Raw genomic sequence first — 26772 nt, forward strand, 5'->3', positions numbered from 1 at the left:
AATCTAGTTCATAGGATATAGTGGGAGATGGTTCTACATAAACTTTAAAGAGGTCTTGGCTTTTTACCCGTTGCATTTAAAGGGTTATATGCTGCAGTGTGAGACAAATCATGATTCACTACAACAGCAGCATTGTAGTCAGTCACCTAAATTACTGGTGAAACACTAAATCTGTCACTTTGTGTGTCTGACCATTTAACAATTGGAATAGTGTTGGAAGAGAGGGCTGCCTGGAAACGAAAGAAGCAAATATAGTGGCAGGTGCAATTAGCAAGATCAATGGTTGGTGTTCAGGGTTCATTGTTTGGTCATTTCGGTTGACCCAAGTGAAAGCAATTGCTATCCAAAAGACTTTGCTAGCTGTAATTTGCTGTACGAGAATGCAGAAAAGTTAGTTGTCCAACTTTTTATAGTATCTTTGGAGTGTGTTATTTCTTAGCTTACTGTGTTCCTAGGCAGTGAGCAAAAGATGAAGCCTGTTCTTTTTTTTTTTTTTTTTTAAATTGGCGTGTAATTGCTTTACAGTGTTAGTTCCTGCTGTACAGCAAAGTGGATCAACCATATGTATACATATATACAGGCTTGTTCTTTTCATTCATTCTTTTGATCTTCCAGAACTTTTGCTCGCTTAGTATAATTTTTAAGTTTTAGCTCTTCACTGACCTCTTTAATAAAAATCTGTGTTTGAATCCTTCATAACAGGACTTTGAGCCTCAGTTTATCACACCTTTCTTTTTCTGTGGACTATCATATTTTGCACAGTCAGATGGTAACCCTTGAACAGCAGCCAGTACCACTTTGAATAATGTTGAATTTTCTGTGTTAATCGGATTTTTGTAACTTTTCCTTTGATCATCTTAAATTGATCAGTTTTTATAAAAGGGGTTGAAAATGTGTCAGTGAGATAATGATATGAATAGCTACCTTTTATGAGTGCTTATCTCTCCTAAATAAGATATTTAATCCTAAATAAGGTATTTAAAGCCACTTTAAAATCCATTGAGTAAGAACCTGTAAATAAACTGTGGTAGATTATGAGAAATGCTTACAGCACAGAAGGCAGTTGAATTTACAGTGTAAGTCTAATTACAGAGGATTTTTACATAGCTACACAGAAATGAGTCAATCAAAAGTTATTGATGAATGCCTTTGGAATTCTAGGTAATTTTTATTTTTCTGTCTTTATTTTGTCTTTAATTTTTCAAAATTTCTACAGTGCATTTGTGTTAGCTTTATAAATTGTAACATGTTCGTTTTTACTGAATAACATAATGATAAACTACCCTAAAACCTGGTGGAGTAAAACAGAGCCATTTTATTTGCTCAAAAAAAAGTCTTTTTTGGCCATGCCCTGAGTCATGCAGGATCTAGTTCCCCAACCAGGAATAGAACTTGCACTCCTGTGGTGGAAGTATGGAGCCTTAACCACTGGACCTCCAGGGAAGTCCTGATTTGTTCACTTTTCTGTTGGTCAGAACTGTGTTAACTGACACTTTTAACTCTGCTGTCTCAGGTCTCTGGGATCACCTGGGGCTTGGTTGATGGCTGGTGATCTGGGCTGGTCTCTCTCACCTGCCTGGGGCTAGCAGGCTGGCAGTCAAAGCTCTGCAGTGCCTGGATGCACAAGCACTTTGCAAGTTTCTTCTTGGTTCACACTTGCTAATGACCCATTGGCCAAAGCAAGCCCCATGGCTAAGCCCAGAGACAGCCTGCAAAGGATCAAAGGGCATGGTTACAGGGAGGGGGATTATTAGAGCCATTTTTGCAGACACTCTTAGACATGAACAGTGAAATAAATGCCATTTAAAAAGTTAGAAGAAAGTCCATGCCTAACCTCTGACTTTATAGCCTGGGAGAAGTCATAGTCTGTTTGTTTTAATCACTTTAATGGTCTCCTTATCTTTTCATTCTTTTGTGACAGTGATGTCCAGAGCAGATAACAGTTAATTTTCCTCTGGTTTTCTGGCTTTCACCACCCCACCGCATCCCACCTCCACCCCCACCGCCAGTCTGAGTTACCAGGAGCTTGGCCTTATCCATTCATTTTCGTCCTCTTTGAAACCATGCACAGAAGACAGCAGGAGAAGGGGAGTGTCATGGAGATTAATATTGGATTGGCCAAAAAGTTCATTTATAAGATGTTATGAAAAAGCCCAAGGAACTTTTTGGCCAACCCAATACAAGTTTCACAGAAGAATACCCATTTTACAGGTCTGATACGGAAGTATAAATATTTGTTTTTGTACCATCACTAATAATGTTTTATAGTTTCTATAAAAATATACTTAATTTGCAGACTTTCTGTGCCAGGGTCAAAACATGTTATGTTGTACTTTGTAACAGGAGGTAACAACTTAGACATTTTAAGAGCTTCCCTTGTGGCTCAGATGGTAAAGAATCTGCCTGCAGTTCTGCAGGCAGATCTGGGTTGGGTGGAGAAGATCCCCTGAAGAAAAGAATACTCCAGTATTCCTGCCTGGAGAATTCCATTAACAGAGGAGTCTGGCAGGCTACAGTCCATGGGGTCGCAAACAGCTAGATACAACTGAGCAACTAAAACTTTCACTTCACTTTAGACATTTTATGAACAGTACGTTGAGGCCTTGAAAAGTTTACTAAGTGGAAGAAGGTGATACTGTCTCCAGCTCAAAGGGCCAGTGTATTTCATTCAGCACCAGCATTTCTTTGCATAGTGTGTTCATTTCCTGTTAGTGCTGTAGCAGATTGCCGCAACCTCGCTGCCTTCACACAACAGTTTATTCTCATGCTATCTGGAAGTCAGATGTCTGAAGTCATTTCCACTGAGTTAAAATAAAGGGGAAGGCAGAGTTGGTTCCTGAAGGAGGTTTTGTGGGAGAATCCAGTTTCCTTGCCTTTTTTCAGTTTCTAGTGCTTGTCTGTGGTCCTCCATCTCCCAAAATGCTTCCATCCATCTCTGCTTCCCTCATCTCTGCCTTCTGTCCCGCTGCTGCTCCTCCTTCCTTCACAGAAGGACCTATGTGATGACATCAGGCCCACCCAGACACTCCCCCCGCCTCAGGATCCCGAACTTAATCACATCTGTAAAGTCCTCTTTAACAGATACAAGCTGACATTCACAAGTTCCGGGGATTGAGACATGGAATATATTTGGGAGCCATTACTCATCCTATCATGCATAGGACCGGACACATGAGCTTCATAATGCAGTAACATTCGTGAAAATCATTTCTTTCACCTCTCATCCCCCAGAGTCGTGCCAGCTGGTTGGTCTGCGTGGTCCCTCTTGACTTCAGGATCCTAATTCTATCGGGCTTTGGGTCTGCATTTGATGAAGGGTGTAGGTGTGTGTATGATTTCATTTTCATTATTCATTTCGGGGAGATGTGAAGTTCGTATTGCTCTCCTCCCTCATTCTATATATTGATATTATGATTAATAGTTTTTGACACAAAACTATTTTGAAATAGAGTCTTGGGTGACGTACTTTGACAGCAGTCATGGCATGCTTTTAGCTGCTGTAACCGGAGAAAGTTACGGGCACAACTACTTCAGTTTAATATTTCATACCTGAGTAATCAACCCAAGATGGCGTGTCCAGAAATACCACTAAAATGTCAGCCACAAAATCTCTTTAAAATAATCCCATTCAGAGGACTCGAATCTTCCTTTACTTGCAGTTATGAAATACCAACTTTTGTAAAGACACGGAGTCCTGAGTTCGTTCTTTTTCCGAGATGCCAGATGGATGTTGAATTAAGTCCAGTTTTCAGCTCCTCTTCAGATAATTTTTTAAGTCTGTGGTGGTGTTCTGGATCCTTATCAGTATATCAAGTGTGTTTTTCCTCCTCCAGTTCCCCACGGCGCCCCACAGCCTGGCATCAGTGTGGTTGCCTTGGTACCTGTTTCTGAAGGATGTCTGCAGTGAAATTTGGTTGTTTAAATAGCACAACTTGTCATCCAAAAGTAGAAGTCATTAGCACGACGCCGTTTGGCTAGTGGTGTCTTGAATACTGTTTTAACTTCTTTCTTATTTTTATCACTTTACTGTTAATGTTTACTCGTTTCATCACTGGAAATTTTAGGGCCTCGCGCACAGTATGGATCTGGAATGAAAAAGGCAGAAAGTTCTTCTTGAGAGTCTCCTGAAACTGGTGCTTAAGACAGTGGCCTGAGTTAGGCACTCTGTATTTTGCTGTTTTTTTTTTTTTTTTAAACTAATTTTATTGGCATATAGTTGCTTTACATTTGTGTTAGTTTCTGCTGTACAGCAAAGTGATTCAGCTATGCGTATGCATATATCCCCTCTTTTTTGGATTTCCTTCCCATTTTGGTCACCACAGAGCCCTGAGTAGAGCTGCCTGAGCTATGTAGTAAGTTCTCATTAACTTTGTGTATTTTGAAAGAGGAGAACTTTGAAAACTCAGCTCCACAATGACCCTGCCTGATCAGTAATACTTAATCTGTTTGTAGCTGTGATCCACCATTGAACAGCCTTCTGCTGTATCTTAGGAAAATGAGCTCCCAGATTCTTACTGGATTCTGTTTGAATTTTAATTGGTCTTCGTTGTGATCGTGAATTTGCCAGAAACATTTATTTATCTCAGAAGAGGGAGAGTTTGTTTTTGTTTAATATGGAAATTGAATTGGGTGCTCTGGGAAGGTTTGTATCATTTATCTCCGTTCCGGTTATCCACTCCATGTAATTGTTACAAAAGATGCATCCAGGTGGAACATCTTGACTCTGCCCACCCAGGTGAGTCGACTCTGAAGGTGGTGGCCTCTGTCCCTGCAGGTGAGAGGGTGGCAACCTGCTCCTTCACTGGTGGGCATCTTGGCAGAAATCACCAACTGGCAGCTTGTGCTGGAAGGGATGTGCATTAATTAGTTGCTTGAAACTCTACCCTCATTAACTCCAGGCACGTTGTTAGAGAAAATGATCTGTAGTTCAGAGTGTTGGTTTTCATAATAGGAAAACAAGTTAAATCATCAGAGTATGTCATCCTGTTTATAAAACAGTCACATCATGTGTAGTTTCTTTCCTCTCAGGGGATCCTGTTTTTGTTTGTTTTGTCCATAAGACAGCTAATCTTCCCTGAACCTTGTGGCTCACTTCACCCAGTGAGTACAGATCATAGAGAACAAGGTCTATGCTTTAGGTACATTAAATTTTGCACTTTTTTTTTCTTGATGTGATAGGGAGTGTGGTGGACAAAAGGAAGGGGCTCAATTTTTTGGCCCCAACTAATTCACTTTGAAAAAAAAAATACTGCATTGCTTTTATACAGTAATTTATGTTCTTTATGTTCATTATCTTAAGGAACTAAAACATTCAGAAACCTCAAAACATTCACTCAAAATTTCACTAACTTGAAATAACAGTTACTAAGTTTTAATGACTATCATTCGAGATATGATTCTGATATAAACAAAAGGGTGGGTCAGGAGATGGAAAGGCAACCATATTGATAAGTAAAGAACATAGTATTTTTTTAATATTAAATTGTATTTGAACCTGAGAAAGGGAAATCAAAGAAATTACAGAAGTTTAAGGTAATAATTCCTAAAAATCTCCCTATGTAAAAATTAAAATTATGGGTAACATTGAGGCATTTTATAGATAGATATACATATGTTTTACATATGAATATATATAACTATATTTTTATTTTTTTGTTGACTGTACCATGGGACTTGTGGGATCTTGGTTCACCAGTTATGGATTGAACACAGGCCACATCAATGAAATCCCAGAATCCTAACCACTTGGCCACCAGGAAACTCCTGGTGTATTTAAAACTGTATTTTTTCAAAATAGGTTGATAAAATAGGCTTTTTGGTTTTTGCTTATTTTTCCCTGGATTTCACTGTCAAGTAGTTCTTCTTCTAAGAGGCTTTTTTCAGATTCTGAGTTCTTTCCTACTTGAGAATATCTGCCTTTTCTTGTTTAATAGATAGTTTGGGTATAAAAATCGTGAATAACCTTTTCTTTTCTAGAACTTTGTAGAACTTGTCTGTTGGCATTGAACTTTGCTAGAGAGACATCAGAGGCCAGCCTGGTCTTTCCACTTATTTGGTGACTTCTTTTTCTACTAGGATGCCTATTGGATTGCTTATTTATTTTCTCTCTCCCTCCCCAGTGTATTTATCAGAGCATAACACACAAAGATAAAAGTTCATACAACATAGGCCTCTGGGTCAGTGAATTATCATCCTGCAGAAACTCCCAGGTCAGGGAATAGAAGACCACCAGAGTCTCCGAGTCTCCCCACCCCTACCCTCCCCGCAGCACCAGACCTCCTTCCAGTCAACCCTTAAGCTTTCCTTTCTGCCTGGAAGGTAAGCGGTGTATTCACTGCTAGTGTTATCATTTAGTTTTGCTGGGTTTGAATTTTGTATAAATGGAGTTATTCAGTATGTATTCTCATTTCTTTCCCTTGACATTACGTCTTGAGATTGATCCATATTGTTGCATATAGCTATATTTCATTCATTTTTATTCCTCCTATTTTGTGAATTATCTAGCTTCAGCCCATTTCTCATTTGAGTTACGTATTTGCTAAGACAAAACCCCTCTCCCTTTTCACACCCTCCCCCTCGGGGCCATTGGTGGAATTAGAGACCCGCTGGGTGCTGATGCGGCCCCAGTGCGTCCTCTCCCTCTCCTCACGTCCCTGCTCACGTAGTAAAGGTGCTCACCCTTCAGCTCCTTGTTGTTTGCGGTGACATCGAGTTGCTCTTGGCATATTCACTGGTTTCCTTTGCTCCCAGCAAACACTCATGCTTAGATATGAGCACTTCAACATAGGCTCACTTGGGACTTTTAGGATGGTTAGAAACACCTGTATCGCATTGGAATTCTGAGAAGCTATGTGTCAACTACCCGTGTTCCTCCTCTTTTGCTACTAAATTTCCCTGAAACCAGCTACTGTTCATCAGAGTTCATGATATGAGATTGTGATGTTTCACTTGTTTCATGTAAGAAATTGTTCTTTCCCTTCTCCCAGTGGATTTTTTAAAATTAATTTTTATTGGAGTATAGTTGCTTTGCAATATTGGGTTAGTTTCTGCAGTACAGCAAAGTGAATCAGCTATATGTATACATGTATCCCCTGTCTTTTGGATTTTCTTCCCATTTAGGTCATCACAGAGCATTGAGCAGCGTTCCCTGAGCTATACAGTAGGTTCTCATTAGTCATCTATTTTAAATATCCCAGTGGATTTTAAGGAAGGGGAACACACAGAAATGCTTCGACTCTATCCTGCTTAGCTGAGTGTCTCAACAGTGACCTTAGGAGTAAGGACTTTTAAAATCTAAGGCCGACGGGAGACATTTGCTGCACCGGGAGTACAGTGGGCCGACTTTCAGCTTCCTTTTGGTGCCATTCTGCCCCATCCGCCCCTGCCTCCAGCACCAGGTCTGCACCTACTGTGTCCGTCCTGTTGCAGGTTGGTCTCTCCTGTGTCCTGCTTTTGCCCTGATAACCGCCACCCTCACTTCTTTGAAGCTGGTAATTTCACAAGAGTGCTTTAACCAGGGGGGTCCATGGTGGTATGAGGCTAGCTTAATGTTCTCTTGTAGGTTTTTAATACCAGGGAATGGAGAATTATCGGATGCTGCCTTCAGGCAGTAACTTAATATTATCGTTGGTCATCAAAAAGCATCTGAAACCCGCCATCAGAAACCCCGCTTCTCTGCATCCCTGAGCTTGAGGAAGGTGCCCTTTGTTCTGTGATGTCTGATTTGGTGCCAACATGACACCTGAAGACTGAGCCCTAAGGAAGAAAAGATCCTTCCTTGAAGAGTATACACAGGGACTTCCCTGCTCAGACTTCAAGTTTTCAGTGCAGGGGGCCCAGGTCCCATCCCTGGTCAGGACACTAGATTATGCGTGCTGCATCCAGGAGTTCACAGGCCACAGCTAAGACCCAGTGCAGCCAAATAAATGAATTTTTAAAAAACTGTAAAAAATAATAAAAAAATAAAATCTTATCTTCCTAAATTATCCTCTAATATTCCTAGTGTTCTCATAAAAAGTTTACACAGTTTGAAGATTTAAAGTAACACCAGCATTCTTGACAAACTATTTTATCTAAAGGATGAAAGAATACTGGGTTTTATATAATTAAAGAGAAACTTTTCTCTTCGATTATCTCCTTCTCTTTCTGATCTATCAATATGGTACCTGTAGTTGAAATGCAAAGAATGATAGAGTCCGATTGCCATGCACTTTACTCCCCTAACTCAAATTATGTCAACTACTATAGTAAGTTATATATATAAGTATACAGTACTTTGAGTTATGTATAAGTCATGTACTCTTGCTTGAGACCTTAATTTCCTCTAACTTCTGTTGTCTATAATTTTGTCTATTTGATTCTTCTGTAAACGTTTGAAAGTGAAAGTGTTAGTCACTCTGCTGCTGCTGAGTCACTTCAGTTGTGTCCGGCTCTGTGCGACCCCATAGGCGGCAGCCCAGCAGGCTGCCCCGTCTCTGGGATTCTCCAGGCAAGAACACTGGAGTGGGTTGCCATTTCCTTCTCCATGCATGAAAGTGAAAAGTGAGTTAGTCACTCAGTCGTGTCCAACTCTGTGACTCTTGGTGGCTTCCTCTGTCTGTGGAATTCTCCAGGCAGAAATACTGGAGTGTGTAGCCATTCTCCAGGGGAATCTTCCCAACCCAGGGATTGAACCCAGGTCTCCTGCAGACAGATTCTTTACCATCTGAACCACCAGGGGATTTATGATTCATCAGAAACAGATATGTAGGGCAGACTTTGTGCTGCTCCAATTACTCAGCTGTTAAGAAAGTGAAGCTAGTGGCTGCTTTGGGCTGAATTGGGTCCTAACTAAAAACTCATCTTTTAAAGCCCTAAACCCGGTACCTTAGAGCATGACTTTGGTTAGAGATAGGGCCTTAGAGATAATATAATTTAGAGATATCCCTGATACCTCAGTTGGTAAAGAATCTGCCTGCAATGCAGGAGACCCCGGTTTGATTCCTGGGTCAGGAAGATCCGCTGTAGAAGGGATAGGCTACCCACTCCAGTGTTTTTGGGCTTCCTTTGTGGCTCAACCGGTAAAGAATCCATCTGCAGTGTGGGAGACGTGGGTTTGATCCCTGGGTTGGGAAGATTCCCTGGAGAGGGAAAGGCTACCCACTCCAGTATTCTGACCTGGAGAATTCCATGAACTGTGTAGTCCATGAGATCGCAAAGAGTTGGACACGACTGAATGACTTTCACTTCACTTAGCTTTAGGGCCTTTAAAGAGGTGATTAAGTTAAAACAAGGCCCTTAGGGAGGGCCCTAATCTAATTTGACTGATGTCCTTATCAGAAGAGCAAGTTAGACACAGAGGGTTGTGCTCCCAGGAGGAAAGGCCGTGTGAGGACATAGCAAGAAACCACAGTCTTCTAGCCGAGGAGAGGAGCCTCAGGATAAACCACATCTGCTGACACCTGGGTCTCAGACTTCCAGCTTCTAGAACTGGGAGAATACTGATTTCTGTTAAGCTGCCCAGTCTGTGATGTAGGATTATGGCAGCCCTAGCAGACTAATGCAGTAGCAAGTGAAATGACTCCTAGAAGCCAGTTTGCTCTCTGCAGGTTGTGTGCATATAGGAAATTTTGTATGATAAACTGTATGTTTTATAGAATTATCATGGGTACGTGCTCTTTAGGCATAATCAGCCAGTGGCCCTGGTGCCAGTGCACACCAGAGTACATTTATCATCATTACTGTCCTTTTTCTTTAAAAGGGAAGAATGAAGAATGAGGAGGAATTGAGAGGAAAGAAAGGAGCAAACAAACAGGTCCTTTCTTACTGTTGCCCATGGCACGTAGGAAGGAGCAGAGCTTGGTTTGAATTTCAGCACTACCATTTTCTGGCTCTGTGGTCTTCAGGAAAGAGTGGCATATTCTCTGAACCTCAGTTTCCTTAACTGTCAGGCACCTTCTCCGTTTACATGTTCCTTTATGAGCACACGCATAAGAGCATTTAGTCTGTGGTCCATACATGCAAAAACAGCATTTCCCCCATTTCCGAGTTAGTAGTTTATTACTTAAGCTGAACATTTTTCTTTTTAAAAAAATTTTATTTATTTATTTGGCTACATCAGGTGTTGTGTCACGTGGGATCGTTTGTTATAGCATACAGACTCTCTAGTTGTGGCATGCAGGCTTAACTGCTCAGTGGCTTGAGGGATCTTAGTTCCCCGGCCAGGGGTGGAACCCATGTCCCCTGCATTGCAAGATGGATTCTTAACCACTGGAGCACCAGGGAAGTTCCCAATCCTTTCCCTTTTATTTTTCTGAGAGGGTGAAATTGAATTGTGCTTTCTGAAGATAACCACTAACAGGCTTCCAGGTTGACCTGCCTTTGGGTGCCGGCTCCAGTGCTTTCAGTCTGCTCTCTGCCCCTCCCAAGCATCAGTTCCATGTCCGGCTCAGTCACATCTCTAATGCGTGTCATTACTGCCCTACTGGAGAGAGGGGCTGGGTGGGTTATCAGTATCGGTGGTCGGGGCTGGGTGAGATGTAGATCTACAAATGTGCAGTTGCTTTTAAAGCCCTTTCCCTTTTGGTCATATGATAGACACCCTTAGAGGGATATGGAGCCTTATCTGATTTGAGAAGGACACCCCTACCCTGAATAAGACACCCAAGAAAGCAAAATGAGTAAGACAAAATTCCCATCCTGTTTAATGAGGGATACTGAAATGGAAACAGTTTGGCCAAAGAGATAATTATAAACTGTAATAAGCACTGCAGAACAAGCAAACAGGTTCTGTGACAGTGAAAAATCATAGGGATCAACTTTTCAGTGGAGAAATCCAGGCAGGCTTCTCTGAAGAGGTGATACTGAACACATTGCATTTTACCAGGAAGCACAGGGGAGAAGGTGTTTACGTAGGTGCAGAAGCAAGAATGGAGTATGTTTGGATCGTTGCAAGTAAGTCACACATTGTTTGATGGAAAGTACCTCTAGATGTCCTGTAAGTGATTTTGTGTGATACTGTTTTTAAAGTTCAGTTGTTTAAAAATTTAAGGCCATAGTTCTGAGCACTGTGCAAGCCTAGTGTATTTATGCAGCTGCTGCTGCTAAGTCGCTTCAGTCGTGTCTGACTCTGTGCAACCCCATAGACGGCAGCCCACCAGGCTCACCAGTCCCTGGGATTCTCCAGGCAAGAACACTGGGGTGGGTTGCCATTTCCTTCTCCAGTGTCTGAAGGTAAAAAGTGAAAGTGAAGTCACTCAGTCGTGTCCGACTCTTAGCAACCCCATGGACTGCAGCCTACCAGGCTCCTCTGTCCATGGGATTTTCCAGGCAAGAGTACTGGAGTAGGGTGCCCTCATCGCCTTCTCCGGTATTTATGCTAGACATCACCATTTACTGTTTCTCATTTACATTGTCAGCTAGGGGGACCTGGCTGTTGATTAAGCAGTAAGTCACCATTTGTTCTTATATGCTGATGTCAAATTATGGCCAAACAAAACCTTTTTCCTTTTTGAACAACTCTTGAAGTCTCCAGATCATGAAGATTAAGTGAAATGATAAGTGTGGGGACCTCCCTGGTTGTCCAGTGGTTAAGGCTTTGCCTTCCAGCCCAGGAGGTGTGGGTTCAAATCCTAGTTGGGGAGCTGAGATCCCACATGCCTCATGGTCAAGAAGCTAAAACATACAACAGAAGCAATAATTTAACAAATTCAATAAAGACTCTAAAAATAGTCCACATCAATAACAACAAAAAAAAACTGGAGTGGGTTGCCATTTCCTTCTCCAGGGGATCTTTCCGACCCAGGGATCGAACCTGGGTCTCCCGCATTGCAGGCAGACTCTTTTACCCTCTGAGCTACCAGGGAAGCACTTGAAAAAAATTAGTAATGTATAAAAAGGCACATATAAATTTGTTTACTCCATAAGGATGTCATTAATCTTTAAAACAACTTTTGCATTTGAAAATATATTAATCTATTTCTCCTTCTTCTCACAAGTTTTACGATGATAATGATGAAGAACATCAGGATACTCTATAATTTGACAGCAAGCTGGGATCTTGGGATTAACAACACTTTGTAAACCAGTAGCAATGAGAGAAGTTGTTTAGAAGTGCCGATGCCTGGATTGGCTCATTTGGGCTCTATTTTCTTGTAAACAAGTTGAGTCACAGTAACAGCTTCACATGTTAAAAAACGATTTTGTATTTGTGGATTGTTTTTTCCCTTGAGTTAGAGTATTATAGTACGTTCGTTCCTTTTTTATTGTTTAACTGTGACAGTATTTCATATTTTTAACCCAAGACAGTTGGCTTTCCAAAAATACTGGAAACCAATTCATGATGTCATCATGCTCACCCAAATCCCAAATTGTGGCAAAACTCCGTTTTCTCTCTGTTATTTATAGTTAATGCTTTTTCACACGTGAAATGTACCAAGTCTGGTAAATTGTCTAAGATCCTTAGGAGGCTGGTACTTTTATCTTTTGAGTTATACAGTTATTTTGCTTTGATTTTTCTTAAACTTTAATGTTAAAGTTTTTAATTACATTAGTTTATGTCTGTGGCCTGGGCTTGACTCTGGATTAGCACCAGACTAGAAGGTACTCTTGTTGATAGTAGTTTGGGATACTTACTTGCCTTTTATCACTTATATTGAAAGAAAGTAAATAGTTATAAAAGTTAGAAACAGCAAAACTAATATAACATTATAAAGCAACTGTACCCCAATTAAAAAAAAAAAGAACACTAAAAACAAAGTAGAATCATCAGCTTTTTTCTACTTTATATTCTACTATGTCTTTTCCACTATAATATGTAGTTTTTGCTTTTATCGTGTTCCTGAAGTCCTCAAGTAGGTGAATGTGTGTATATGTGCATGCATGTGTATGTATGTATTTGCACACACAGAAATACTGCTTTTGCATAGTTGTGGGTTTTTTGTTTTTTTTTTTTTCCCCATTGCATCTTTCTTCTGAGTTACAGTTGCTAAACTTATGGGAAAATAAGTTTCATCAAAACAGATTAAAATGGATTGTTAATGTATAACCTGAAACACATTTGCCTTTTCTTTAACATGAATAATTTTGAATTCACTGGAAATTGAGTTACAGTTGTTGCAGTTTTATTCATGTAGATTTAGCATTTGTGTCACTCACGGTTCTTAATTATCTTAGTACCTATTTTATGTGGCATAATATCTGCACTCTTACCATCTACAGCCTCTGCAGAGAGTGTAACACATGGCACCAAAGTAATAAAAATATAAGCTCCAGAGTGAGAAGCAAAGCTGAAACAAGCCATTTTTACATATAACTTAAGTTTAGGTTCTGTGTAGTAGGCTGATCCCTTACTTAACCTTTAATAAAATTGGATTCAAGGGTATTTATATATAAATAAAAAATAAAGTTAATTTCATTTCATACTTCCATAGGAGCAAATGCCTAGGCATGTATTTCAGTGACATTTAAACTTCGGCATCAGTCCTATTGGCTGAAAAATTGCTCTGCTTTTTAAACAACTGTTTTTAAGTTTAAATATTAAAACTCTTAAGTTGTTGCCATTTGGGAAGGTGATTAAGATGGTAATTACTAAGATTAGGTGATCGTATTTGTACTGATTGAATCAGGGTGTATTTGACCTTTTATCTCCTGTGAACTAAAGTCATTTCCGCTTCTTACATAATTTGGAAATAAAAATTTGGTACACATCTGGATGTGTTTAAGACTCCATCTCCATCAACCCCTCATACCCTGCAAACTTCCATTAATGTGTCTCCAGTTTTATGTGGAGAACATACAACTCGATTGTGGTCGGATTCTTTTTTAACATTTGTTACTTAATTATTTAATATTTATTACTGTGCAGCATGTGGGATCTAGTTCCCTGACTAGGGATCAAACCGGGCCCCTTGCATTGGGAGCACGGAGTCTTAGCCACTGGATCACCAGAGTGTGGTCAGATTCTTTATGTCAGTTAGTGAGCATATCTGTACACATGGAATCTCCCAAGTGCAGTTACAGATGTTGGGTGAAAAGGGAGGAGCCTCAGATCTGGGGGCCACCCGGATCCAGTGTTGTCATTGGGTGCAGATATCATGGTGTTCAGGAAGTGGTGAGAGATGGGAGAGACAGGGGTATAATCTCCTTGCCTCCCACCCCCTTCCTTCCCTAGAGGGCAGCCTTTTGAAACTGTTGGAGACACGTGAGACCCTCAGAAGTACTTTGACTCAGCCCTGACGATTATAAAATGAGTCATGGCTATTTCTTTGAAGTAGTATAGATATTTCCTTTTAAATGATCAAGATCCAAAGAGACCAAAAATCCAACTGCCACTTTTGAGAAGCCTGGAGCAAAAGCAGGGTACTAGCATGCCCCCTGCACTCAAAACCACCTGAGGTGGGCAAAACACCTAAGTTAGCCTCTAGCCCTGGACACACCCTTGCCCTCAGCTCATATAAGGAACAAGCTTGCCCCACCCCTTGGGGAGCCAACAAGCAAGGGAATCTGTTGATTGTTCTCACTGTCCCCAGTTGCAGCAGGGGCCCCAAGAAAGCCTTGCCAGAAAAAAAAAAATGGGCGATTGAAATATACCAATATCCACTCCCTGGCCCTGGTACACACCACCTGTGATCTGTCCCAGTCACCTTGTCTGGGATTCCTCACCCAGATTCAAACCTGTTCATCCTTTTTCTTTGATAGGAGTTTACCAGGATAATTTCAGTTCTCTGAAGCATGTAGTGATTTTCCTCAACAATTCTAACTTAATGAAATGTTATTATTTTTAAAACAGTGATTTGTTCAGTGTGTAACTACACAAGATTTTATTCTTTTTAAAAAAGACAAATACCATATGATATTACTTACATGTGGAATCTTAAAAATGGTACAGATGAACCTATTTACAAAATAGAGTCACTGATGTAGAAAACGAACTTATGGTTACCAAGGGAGAAGAGGGGAGGAATAAATTGGGAGAGTGGGGTTGACATATACACAGTCCTAAATATAAAATAGATAACTAATAAGGACCTACTTTATAGCACAGAGAAGTCTACTCCATGCTCTGTAATGACTTGTACAGGAAAAGAATCTAAAACAGAGTAGGTACACGTATACGTATAACTCGTTCACTTTGCTGCACACCTGAAACTAACACGACATTGTAAAGCAGTTATACTCCTTCAAAAATTTATTTAAAAAAAATACATGATCAATTTAAGCAAAACAAACAAACAAACAAACCCCAAAACCCTTGGCCTTGTTTCTGACTCTTGAATAGGGAAGTGCATGCTCTATATTAATAGGGTCTGTTGAAAATATTCACTGTCATATTAATGAAAGCGTATCAGCCAAACACATTTCCTCTGCCCGGGTATCTTAATTTAGACACAAAATTCCTAGAGGTAACAGTGATGATTCTAGATTGTGGTTCTGATGATAGGATTCTGGACCCTGTGAGAGAGGTAAAGGATGTTTTTCTGTTTCTGTCTCTCAGTATTCTTTAAACCATGTCATAATGTTGACTTTTCCAGCAACACCTCAGTACATTTTTGCAGGAAGAGGAAAATGTTTTAAGTGTCCTGTATTGGGAACACCAATGGCTTTTAAAGAGGCAGATAACCTGGCCTTTGAATCCCACCTTGAATGTGGGGCTCAGCCTCCCTGAATGTTAGTTGTCTCTTCTTTAAATGAGATAATAGTGATACTTTGCCGGGCACAGTTGTTGTTACCCCTTGAAATAATGTGGAGCTCCTGAAGCAGCACCTGGTGCATAATATATGCTCCGCAGTTAATTGCTATTATAATTATGATGCAGATGATACTAATGTTAGCACTCACTACTTTATGGAAGCTTTTGTGTTATTTTTTTAACATCTTAATAGAACTGGTAGTAGTATCTGAAAATTCAGATTTTTTTTTAGTACTCTAAATAGATTTAATATTTGGGGGCTGCTTTATTTAAGCTTTTAAAAACATTTGGTTGCTTACTTTTTTTTATTATTATAAATAAACGGAAACTTTTTCTAAGTATGGTCCCTAGAGCAGACATCATCATCCCCTAAAGTGAAAATGTTAGTCGCTCATTCCTGTCCAATTCTTTGGGACCCTATGGACTGTAGCCTGCCAGGCTCCTCTGTCCATGGCATTCTCCAGGCAAGAATACTGAAGTTGGGTTGCCATTCCCTCCTCCAGGAGATCTTCCCGATCCAGGGATTGAACCTGAGTCCTCTGCATTGCAGGCAGATTCTTTACAGTTTGAGCTACCGAGGAAGCCTAAGGACTTGTTAGAAATGTAAACTCTGGGTTTTATCCAGGTGCTCCTAAGTCAAAAACCCTGGAGGTTTTCCAGAGGCCTCCAGGAAATTTTGATGCCCATTCAAGTCTGAAAATCACTGCTTTAGAATAACTGGGAAGCACAGTAAAGGGTGATTCTCCCCTTCAGAAATAACCACTATTAAGAAGAAAGAAGTCTTTTCTCTTGTTGTGTATGCACATGTGTGAATGTTCTTCTAGTCTTTTTCCTACACACATGTATATAAACTTTTTTTAAACATAGGATCATCTGATGTGGGTTTTATAGCCTACATTTCAACCTTCAGTGTTGTGTCATGACCATTATCCCATGTAATTAAATTTTATTTGAAATCGTTTTTAACCGTATGACAACATACTCTGCCATCCTAAGAGTGTCTCGTAATATATTAACCAACCCTTCAGTTATTCGAGTTGTTTGCAGATGTTCTGGAGGAGCACAAGCAGCATAAATGAAATTTTGTATTCATAAATCACTGTGAATATCGATGTATCCTTAGCATAATTTTTTCTTTTTTTCTAACTTTGAGATATAATAGACATACAGCACTGTGTAAAGTATACAACATACTGATTTGACTTACATATTTTATAAATAATTACCACGATATGTTTAGTTAACATCCATCCTTTGATATAAATGCAAATGCTTTTTTGAATGTTGAGAATTCCTTTAAAAAAATTTAGTTGAGTTTTACACTGGGAAGGAATCTTAGAACTTATCAGTCCCGATATCATTCTTCACTGATGAGGAAACCAGATATATGAGTAGTTAATGAGAAACGTAAGAGTTGAACCCAAATGTGCTGACTTCTTTTAATATTTTTTATTAATTTTGATTGGAATATAGTTGCTTTACAACACTGTCGGTTTCTGCTGTACAGCAAAGCGAATCAGCTGTATGATGCATACATTACCTCTCTTTTGGATTTCCTTCCCATTTGTCACCATAGTACTGAGTTCCCTGTGCTGTACGGGAGGTTGTCATTAGTTTTATCTGTTTCATACATAGCAGTGTATATGGGTCAATCCCAATCTCCCAATTTATCCTACTTTCCCTTCCATCCTTGGTGTCCATAAATTTGTTCTCCATACCTCTGTGTCTGTTTCTGTTTGGTAGATAAGTTCATCTGTACCATTTTTCTAGATTCCACATATGTGCTGACTTCTTTTGCAATCAGTTCTTTCCTCCACTCACATCATGTTGCTCTTCATCAAATAAGATAGTTGGTTTCAGTTTCAGAATTCTTACACATCTGTACTTGGAATAGATTACTGAAGGGTGTGATACCTTTATTGATCTTATAAGAAGTTGTGATTGCTGGAACTTATTCCTTGAACATCCATTTATCTAGTCTGTGTTGTTGATATTCAGGGATGTCTCCTTGGGATCTCTGGGGTAACTGGGGCTTTCTCAGTGGTGTTTACATTTCCAACTTCCCAGGCAGTCTGAACATTGTCCTTGAACTGGGGGACTTCAGTGGAAGGACAGTGAGGCCTGGGAGGACGCTGAATGACCTAATGCGCTCTGGGACCCGACCCACATGGGGTGCTGCAGACTGCCACCCTTCACTCTTCTAGGGAATGAAATCAGCATTCCTAAATTTCTTATTGGCCCTGCTTTTTGTTTTTATTTTCGCTTATTTTTATTTTATTTATAGCTGTGCTGGGTCGTCTTTGCTGCATGGGCTTTTCTCTAGTTGCAGCAAGCAGGGGCTGTTCTCTAGTTTTGGTGCATGGGCTTCTCATTGTGGTGGCTTCTCTTGTTACAGAGCACAGGCTCTAGGGTACAGACACTTCAGTAGTTGCGGCTCCCAAGCTCAATATTTGTGACGTGCGGGGTTAGTTGGCTTCACGGCACGTGGGATCTTCCTGGATCAAGGATTGAACCCATGTCTCCTGCACTGGCAGGCAGTTCTTTAGCACTGAGCCACCAGGGAAGCCCCATGGCCCTACTGTTGATCACAGACCTTTGAGAAGTTTATGAACTTGGGGGCCTTTTCCTTGAAAGGGTACTACCAGGCAAATGTATGTTTATTTTGCATTCTATTTCAGGAGGTACAATGCAGGAGACCCCAGTTCAATTCCTGGGTCTGGAAGATCTGCTGGCGAAGGGATAGGCTACCCACTCCAGTATTCTTGGGCTTCCTTGTGGCTCAGCTGGTAAAGAATCTGCCTGCAATGTGGGAGACCTGGGTTCAATCCCTGGGTTGGAAAGATCCCCTGGAGATGGGAAAGGTTACCTACTCCAGTATTCCAGCCTAGAGAGTTCCATGGACTATATAGTCCATGGGGTTGCAAAGAGTCAGACACGACTGAGCGACTTTAACTTTCAGGAGATGAATTCCCTGAGTGAATCTCTGTTTTAGGCAAATTGTTTTCCAGTATACATCTTTCTCTCCTTTGCAGATTTCGCTTAACATAATAATGAAGACCATTTTATATTGATGTAGTGCTTTCCAGGGTAGAGAATGACTTTGTACACCTTTGGGCTCCTGTCCACAATCCTGTCAATTGGTACCATTATCCCCACTTGGCAGATGAGGAAACTGAAGCTCAGAAAACACAGGGATTTACCCAAGGTCATTTGGTCAGAAAGCCAGTGAATGGTATGTGGTATCCAGAGCCAGACCCACTGGGCTTTAGAGTATACTTCCTGGGGACTTCCCTGGTGGTCCAGTGGCTAAGATCCAGTGCTCCAAATGCCGGGGCCCAAGTTCAGTCCCTGCTCAGGGAACTCTAGATCCCACATGATGCAACGTAAGACCTAGCACAGCTAAATATATAAATAAATATTTTTTTTAAAAAAGAATATGCTTCTTGATGTTATATAAACAATAAAAGGGACATCTGTTAAGCAAAAGTAAGGTTTTTCCTCCCACCTTTAGAAGAATAATGGGGAAATCCTACACAAAGGCCAGGTTTACCACATGAGTTATTCATTGGACCTCCATGGACAGGGACTTGCTGAATAAAGCAGCGATGGTGGTGAGCCCTCAGGATGACCATGGCCCTGTTGATGGGGAATTGTATTTACCAGCGACTGAGAGACCCTTTTCTAGTCCATCTTAACCTGGAACACAGATGTCACATGGCCAAGAAGGGCACTGGGGAAAACTGTAAAGTGATATTTTTCTTCATTCTTTAAAAGGGCTTCTGGACTCCTCCACACAATACACACATAAATCAGAGGCCGCTGTAGTTGAAGCCATTTGGCAGGGTGTTGAGCTTTTTACAAAATCTCTTTCATTTAAATTGTATGCTTCCCTTGACTAGATCGGAAGAGGCACAGTTTTAGTATGTTTCACAAAGCAGCAGTGCCTCATATGTATTAAGAGAGCTAAATGCCTGTTTTAAAAATGTGTTCCCAGAAGGCTAAGCAGACAATTGCCAGAATGACAGTGTGGCCTCGAATTCCCCACAGAATAAATTTGAGAGCTGTCATGAGACATTCCAGCCTACTTGGACTGCATCAATGATGCCCAGAAAAAGCAGCAGCCTCAGACCCTGCTTCTCAATCCAGTTAGGGCTTAGCAGACCCTCAGGCTGTTCCTGCAGTGGGATGATGCCATTTTAAATAAAAGGCACTGCCTTTGTACTAATTAGCATCCGTCTTATATTTTGAATTACTTTTGATGATATCCTTTTCATTCACCTTATTCTTATTTAATTGTAAAAATAATTCATACTTGTAATCACATGGAGTTCTTGAGAAAGAAAATAAATAATTTACCTTTTATTCTGTGAGTTCAAATCCCTTCCCCACCTTCATTTCCCCCTTTGAGAAAACCCATATTAACAATTTGATATGTGTCCTTCTCTTCTCTTTTTCACTTAAACATTTCCTTATATACCTAATATGAGATTTCTTTCTTCTATACTTTTTTTTTCAAAAATGAAATCATAACAAACTTAGTATACCCTGAATTTTTTAAAATTAGGGTGTAGATCTCTTCCTAAATCAAAACATACAAGTCTTTGTCATTTGTTTTAATAACCAGATAACACTTCATTGAGTAGCCATGTTATTCTGCTTCTCACCTATTGAACATTCTGGTTGTTTCCAGTGTTTTATTATAGCAAACATTTATTATTCCAATGTGAGCATGATTTTATAAGCCTTATGCTCGTTTTCCATTCAGTAAAGTTTGTTGCTGAAGAAGTGAAAAAGATAGAAGCTTTCCATCTCCAGCTGTCATCATGCACTTCTGTAATTAGAAGCCTCTTACATAGTAATAAGCTTAGGGATTTACATGTAGAATATCTGTTTATATTTGGAGCAGCCCTGAATGTCGCTTTTATTTTGTGCTGGAGTTGCTTGTGGTTAGCTCCTCTGTGTGGATTCACTGCAGAGCAGAGGTGATCTCTCAGCTGTCATAATGTCCCATCTAGACCCCTTCAGCAGCAAATCAGTTTCCTGAGTTTGGGCAAATCCAGTATACTGATGATAGAGTACCCCATCAGCCACGGTTTGCTAGTTTTACCTTGTTAGACGATGGCCTTAGAGTTTCATGAGCAAGGGAGCCTGGCTGTTAGGATGCACTCATTTAAAAAGTGTTCCGCAGATTTTGGAATTAGGGAGGGAGGGAATGATGCTTCAATGACATGAAAAATTTGCCCAGGTTGCCTTGATTGCTTAATATGCAATAAACGATGTTCCTGGCCACGCGTTTCAGGATTTGGAGTATTCAGGAAGAATTCTTATCAGTAGGATTATGAAGACAACCCATTTCTATACATGCAAACAAGTCTGCTTATCAGTGGGGCCACAAGGCCTGTTCCATCCAATCACATGTATCACTAGCGAGGGGAATGCTTGTTTTCCGTGCTTTCTTTAGCCTTTACAAAATACAGTTGCATGGCAGAGCTGCTGTACTCGAGGCTCTGGAATGAAGTACATGTGGTGCCTTTGCAGGTAATAAAATGGAAGATCCAATTTGCAATTTCAGAAGCAGCCTGTGAGTGACAGATGATCTTAAGGGCAGTGCCGGTCAGAGGGTCACCGCTCATCACGGTGTGGGCTGGCTCCCCATGTGGCCCGGGCCTCCCCACCGGAGAGCGAGCAGAGGGAATGTGTGTCTGGGAGGCAGCCAGCGTGTCCGCGGGTGCACCCCTTTCTAGCTTATTAGATCCTCTTTGTCACAGTGCTTAATCCTGCCGCCTGATCCTTGTTAGAACAGCACCCGAGCGCTGCTCAGGCTTCTAATAAAGGAGATGGGCAAGGACTCCTAACTGGAGCCAGCCAAGCGTGCGGCAAGTTAGGGCTCCCGCAGCCTGACTGACGGGACGCTGAGATGCTCCCTGCATGTTATTACTGCAGAGGGAACCCGCCTCAGACAGCTGATGGATGAGCTCGGCTGAGGTCAGAGGAACTTGTTGCCGGGCCCCCAGGAGCCAGGTGTCAGCTTTTCACATGGGATGATGGCCGAGCTTTCTTCTAATTATCTTAACCCTCTTCTGAAATTGCTGCGTTCGTTCAGAGGGAGGTGAGAAAGGGAGAGACACCAAGCCAGCTGGGAGGATCGCAGCTGCACCGAAGCAGGTACTGCATCCTTCACCAGTGACATTAACTCAGAAAATAAAACAGGCATGTCCCCTTCCACTGAGTCGGCTTACAGCTCGTAGAGTCGGTGCTGGCGCAGGCTCTGGCTCGTGCAGTTTCCATCTCTGTCATCTGTAATAGTTGTCTGCTTTAAGGTGCGCTGTGGACCTGAAGCATGGGTTTCGTGGTTTTTTGTTAAGAAAAAAGCATAGCATCCACCACAAAGCTACTATGTGGTCTTATCGCACCTCCCCCCAACACACACACCCCATGTCAGTGAACATGAATCATGCTTTTCTGCTAGGCTTCCCAGTTCCAGTATTCCATGAAGCACCTGTGAATCTGAAGTTTGGTATTAAATCTGACTGAGGATTGTTTGACACTAAGGTAAATAAATGGGTGTGGGGGAGGGTAACTCCATCCCTCTAGCATCCCCCTCCTCCAGCTAGAGTGCACAGATGAGTTTGAAGTGATAGAAATAAAAATGCTCACAAGCAGCCTCTGGTCCGTTCTGTGTACTCCAACTTTCATCAGCATAAGATTCCTCTTCCCCGAATCAACCACGTCCAGCTTGCATCCCGCAGGTCCTGCGTGCTCTAGTTAGCAGGCGTCATGAGCATCATCCTCTGCCTCTTGTGTCTCCATTGATAGTGCTTAAATAGAGACATAGCTAGGGACTGACAGCTCTCTGGAGGGTTCGAGGTCTCAGACAGGAGGGCCCAGGGTACAGAGCTGACCTCCTTTCGCGACGTTATTCCCCCAGGTCTGTTTTCCATATATGGCAACCAGGGAGCATCGAACTTAAGTACATTATTTTTAGAGGATTACCATTAAAAAGACTACAGGCTTAGTCAGAGGCTGTTACTAAGTGAACATGAGATGAAGTGCATTGGAAAGCAGGTTTGTAGGTTGCTGGTAGGAGAGTACAGGCTGTTCTTTCCTGTACCTGTATGTAGATTTCAAGGATGATCCATTAAAACTGGTTCATAACATACCTGTACTTTTGGATTAGTGGGCATGTCTACCGATCAGGGTTCGTGTCCTTCCCCAATCAGTAGAAACTGACTAGAGGCCAAATTCAGGCAAGGCTTTACTGGGGCTCCTGTTGCAGCAGGGAGGAGTGAGAACAGGTGATAGGTTCCCTTGCTCACTCCCCAAGGATGAGGGAGCTGGTTCCTTATATGGGGTGAAGACAGGAGTGTGTCCAAGGATCGGGCTGGAGGGGTGGCTTAAGTGGTTTGCCCACCACTTAGGTGGTATTGAGGGCAGGGTAGGGTGCACAGTACCCTGCTTTTGCAGTTGCCAACACCTAGTTTTTGCTCCAGGCTCTTTAGAAGTGGCAATAGGGCTTTTTTGGTCTTTTTGTATCTTTTGTCCCTTTGCCCCAGCTGTGCTTGCGCACACTTACTTTTAGTCCCATATGGTTTCTTTGTATTTCATTCCTCGAGGAGAGGTATGTCTAAGTGGAAGCCTTGCAGCAAATGGCCCCAGAAGCCAGTCTATCTCAGGCAAACCCTGCACCTGGGTGGGAGGGAGCTGGTGATGCAGGCTGGGAAAGAAGAGAGTAGTCTTCCTCTCCTGCTGTCCTGGGCAAATTTGGAAAAACTGAGGCTTGTCGGTGGGATCCTTCCGAAACTCTTTCCCCGGTCCACATTGCTCTCACACTGACCTAGAGCCTTGAAAATACAGCAAGCCAAGAAATCCTCTGTGCTCCAGACACAGCTACTTCTCCTCTTTTGACCCTCCTCCTTCCCCAGAGGTTTTTTTTTTTTTTTTTTTTTTAAGTCATTTTCCTGTGATACCCATCTGAACCAGAGGTTAAATAGGAAAGCAGTCCAGTTAAGTTAGTTCATGGTAATGTGTGTGAATGACAGAGTCCAGGAAGCTTGTTCATCAGATAACACTCTACCCATGGGAAAGTTAGACTGGATTTTTTGTTAGACTAACCAATTTGGGGGGATGAGGAAGAAAGATATTTAGAGCAGAAACACCTCTATCAGGGAAATCTCCTTTGCTTAGGAATTAGTTCACATCTTTATGTAATTTATGCTTTTCATGGCTTTTTTTTTTGGTTACCCATTTTAGAAGACATATTTTTTCCAAAGGTCTCATTGATTATTTCTTTTCACAGTTGATTCCATGATAATGTAAGTGGGCAGGGCTCAGAGGCGGGAGGAGGATATTGGGTAAGTGTAGGCTGTCAATTAGGTGAATGTTTCAAGAAAGAGGCTTTTACCTCTAGTAACCCCCCAACTTTTTAGAGAATTTCTGCCCTGTGGTTACTATCATCTGGTCACTCGGCCCTTCCCTCAGTGACCGTGCTGCCTAAGGACACTGCACAACATAACATACTGTGCATTTAAAGCACGACATGTTGGGAACTTGCCTGGTGGGCCAGTGATCAGGACTCTGAGCTTGCAGTGCAGGGGGGCACGTGTTCAGTCCCTGGTCAGGGAACTAAGGTCCCACATGCCGAGTGGCACAGCTGAAAAATATTTTAAAAACTTAAACATGACACTTCAGAAGTACAGACTTGTTTGTAAATTTAAGACTTTCCCCAGAAACTTCTGTTCTATTCATTTTTAGGAAGTGTGGAATTTGGAGAAAAAGAAGTAATGAGACAATGATATGGACAGGAGGACATAGGGTATAGCAAATGAGGAAATGAGCATTATAGCAAAATTTAAACAAGCAATCAATTCGATTCTTGGGAAGCTGAAAAACTTGTCTCTTGTCCAAGTAAAGATAAAAGCAAAATACATGAGCAGCAGTCCACCGCCAGCCGTGTCACACCTTTGTAGGACACTTGGCTAAACCCAATATGTGCAACATTTGCATTTCCACTTATCCCAAGCAGTTTTCTGACTCATGGTGTAGACAATAAAGCCCCTTAATTTCCCAAGTGATTTAATATCTGACTAATGATGTTTAACCATTAAGATGAGGAAATTGACAATATTGATAATCGTGGAGAGAAATGTATCTGCTTATTTTTGTACTTAACCAGCAGATTTTAAATAGCTTTGGAAATATCATGATGGATTACTCTCCTACTATTTCATCATATCGGTTTTCTTTAAAAGCATTTTATGAAATAGGGATCACTTTTCCATTGGTCTGTTTTTCCTCTGTTATTCCGAATAGCTTCACATTCATTCAGGCACCCCTCTGAGATAACTGTAGTTTGCATTTCAGACCATCACAATAAAGCAAATATCACAATAAAGCAGATTACTCAAGTTTGTTGGTTTCCCACTGCATATAAAAATTTTATTTATACTATACTGTTGTTTGTTAATTGTGCAGTAGCACCACGTCTAAAAATGTACATGTGCTGTGTGCTGTGCTTAGTCGCTTAGTTGTGTCTGATTCTTTGTGACCCCCATGGACTGTAACCTGCCAGGCTCCTCTGTCCATGGGATTCTCCAGGCAGGAATACTGGAGTGGGTTGCCATGCCCTCCTCCAGGGGCTCTTCCCAACCCAGGGGTCAAACCCAGGTCTTCCGCATTGTAGGCAGATTCTTTACTGTGTGAGCCACCAGGGAAGGCCAAGAATACTGGAGCGGGTAGCCTATCTCTTCTCCAGGGGATCTGCCTGACCCAGGAATCGAACTGGGGTCTGTCTATATTGCAGGTGGATCCTTTACCAGCTGATCTACCCGGGAAGCCCCAAAATGTACATACCTAGTTAAAAATTTCTTACTGACAGGCTTCCCTGGTGGTTCATTGGTCAAGAATCCACCTGCCATTGCCGGGTCCATCCCTGGTCTGGGAAGATCCCACATGCCACAGCTCAGCCCGTTCGCCACAACTGCTGAGCCTGAGCTCCAGCGCCTGCGACCCACAGGTACTGAAACCCATGCGCTCTGGAGCCTGTGCTCGGCAGCGAGAGGAGCCTCTGCAATCAGAAGCCTGCACACCGCATCTAGAGAGTAGACCCCACTCACTGCTGCTAGAGAAAGCCCATGCGCAGCAACCAAGACCCAGTGCGGCCAAAAATAAACAAATATTAAAAATTTTCTTACTGATAAAAGCTGCTGACCATCATCTGAGCCTTCAGTGACGTGTAGTAGTCACATCAAAAATCACTGATCACAGATCATCGTAACATAAATAATAATGATAAAAAGGCTTAAAATATGGGAAGAATTACCGAAATGTGACCCAGAGACACAAAAGTAAGCAAGTGATGTTGGAAGAATGGCACCGACAGACTTGCTGGATGTGAGGTGGCCGCAACCTTCACGTTATAAAAAATGTAGTTAGTATGTGCAGAGCACAATAAAGTGAAGCGTTGATACAACACGGTCTATCAGTATAACAGAAAGAAGGCAGATTCAGGTACCATCGTTTCTTTTGTTTTAAGAAGAAATACTGCATCACTGTCCTAGTAAGCGTTATCTTCTCATTTCTGAAGTTCAGATTAGCTAGGAAATGCTGTGCTTTGTGCAGTGCTTGCATCCTTAGAATATGTTTTCCATATCCTGAGGTTATTTGTTAGGACAAAATTGGCAGTTGGAGCCTCAGAACAGGACAGAAATGGTCCTTGGGTTGTGTCCTGTAAAGAATAATTGCTAGGTGTCTGTGTTCAAAAACCTTAGCACTGTAGACCAGGGGTCTGAAAATGGACTTCTTCAGTAGGACTTTGAGGGCAAGGATTTCTGTGAGCCAGCTGACTGCCATTTAAACCACATGCAGCTCTACTGTGTAACATCTCTGTCTCTCTCTCTCTCGTAGGCAAGCATGTTCTTTGAAGCTCTTTCTTACACTTCCTTTTTCCATTTTCAAATATACCAAACAGAAAAGCATACATAATCAACTGATCCAGCGACACATGGTACCCAGATGCTGGCTACCCTCATTAGCACATGTTTGGTTGATCTAGAGAGACACGTAACCTGTTAGCGTCAACAAACACTGTAGAAATAGATAAGAGATTT

At 41.5% G+C, this 26772-nt stretch overlaps 1 protein-coding gene across 7 annotated transcripts in view; it reads left to right on the forward strand.

Moving 5' to 3' along the window:
* Positions 1–26772, forward strand: part of RSU1 (Ras suppressor protein 1) — a 202227-nt gene that overhangs the window by 77385 nt on the left and 98070 nt on the right. The gene's annotated exons all lie outside the window — the stretch shown is intronic.

Source organism: Bubalus bubalis, chromosome 14 (genome assembly GCF_019923935.1).
Source record: "Bubalus bubalis isolate 160015118507 breed Murrah chromosome 14, NDDB_SH_1, whole genome shotgun sequence".
NCBI lineage: Eukaryota > Metazoa > Chordata > Mammalia > Artiodactyla > Bovidae > Bubalus > Bubalus bubalis.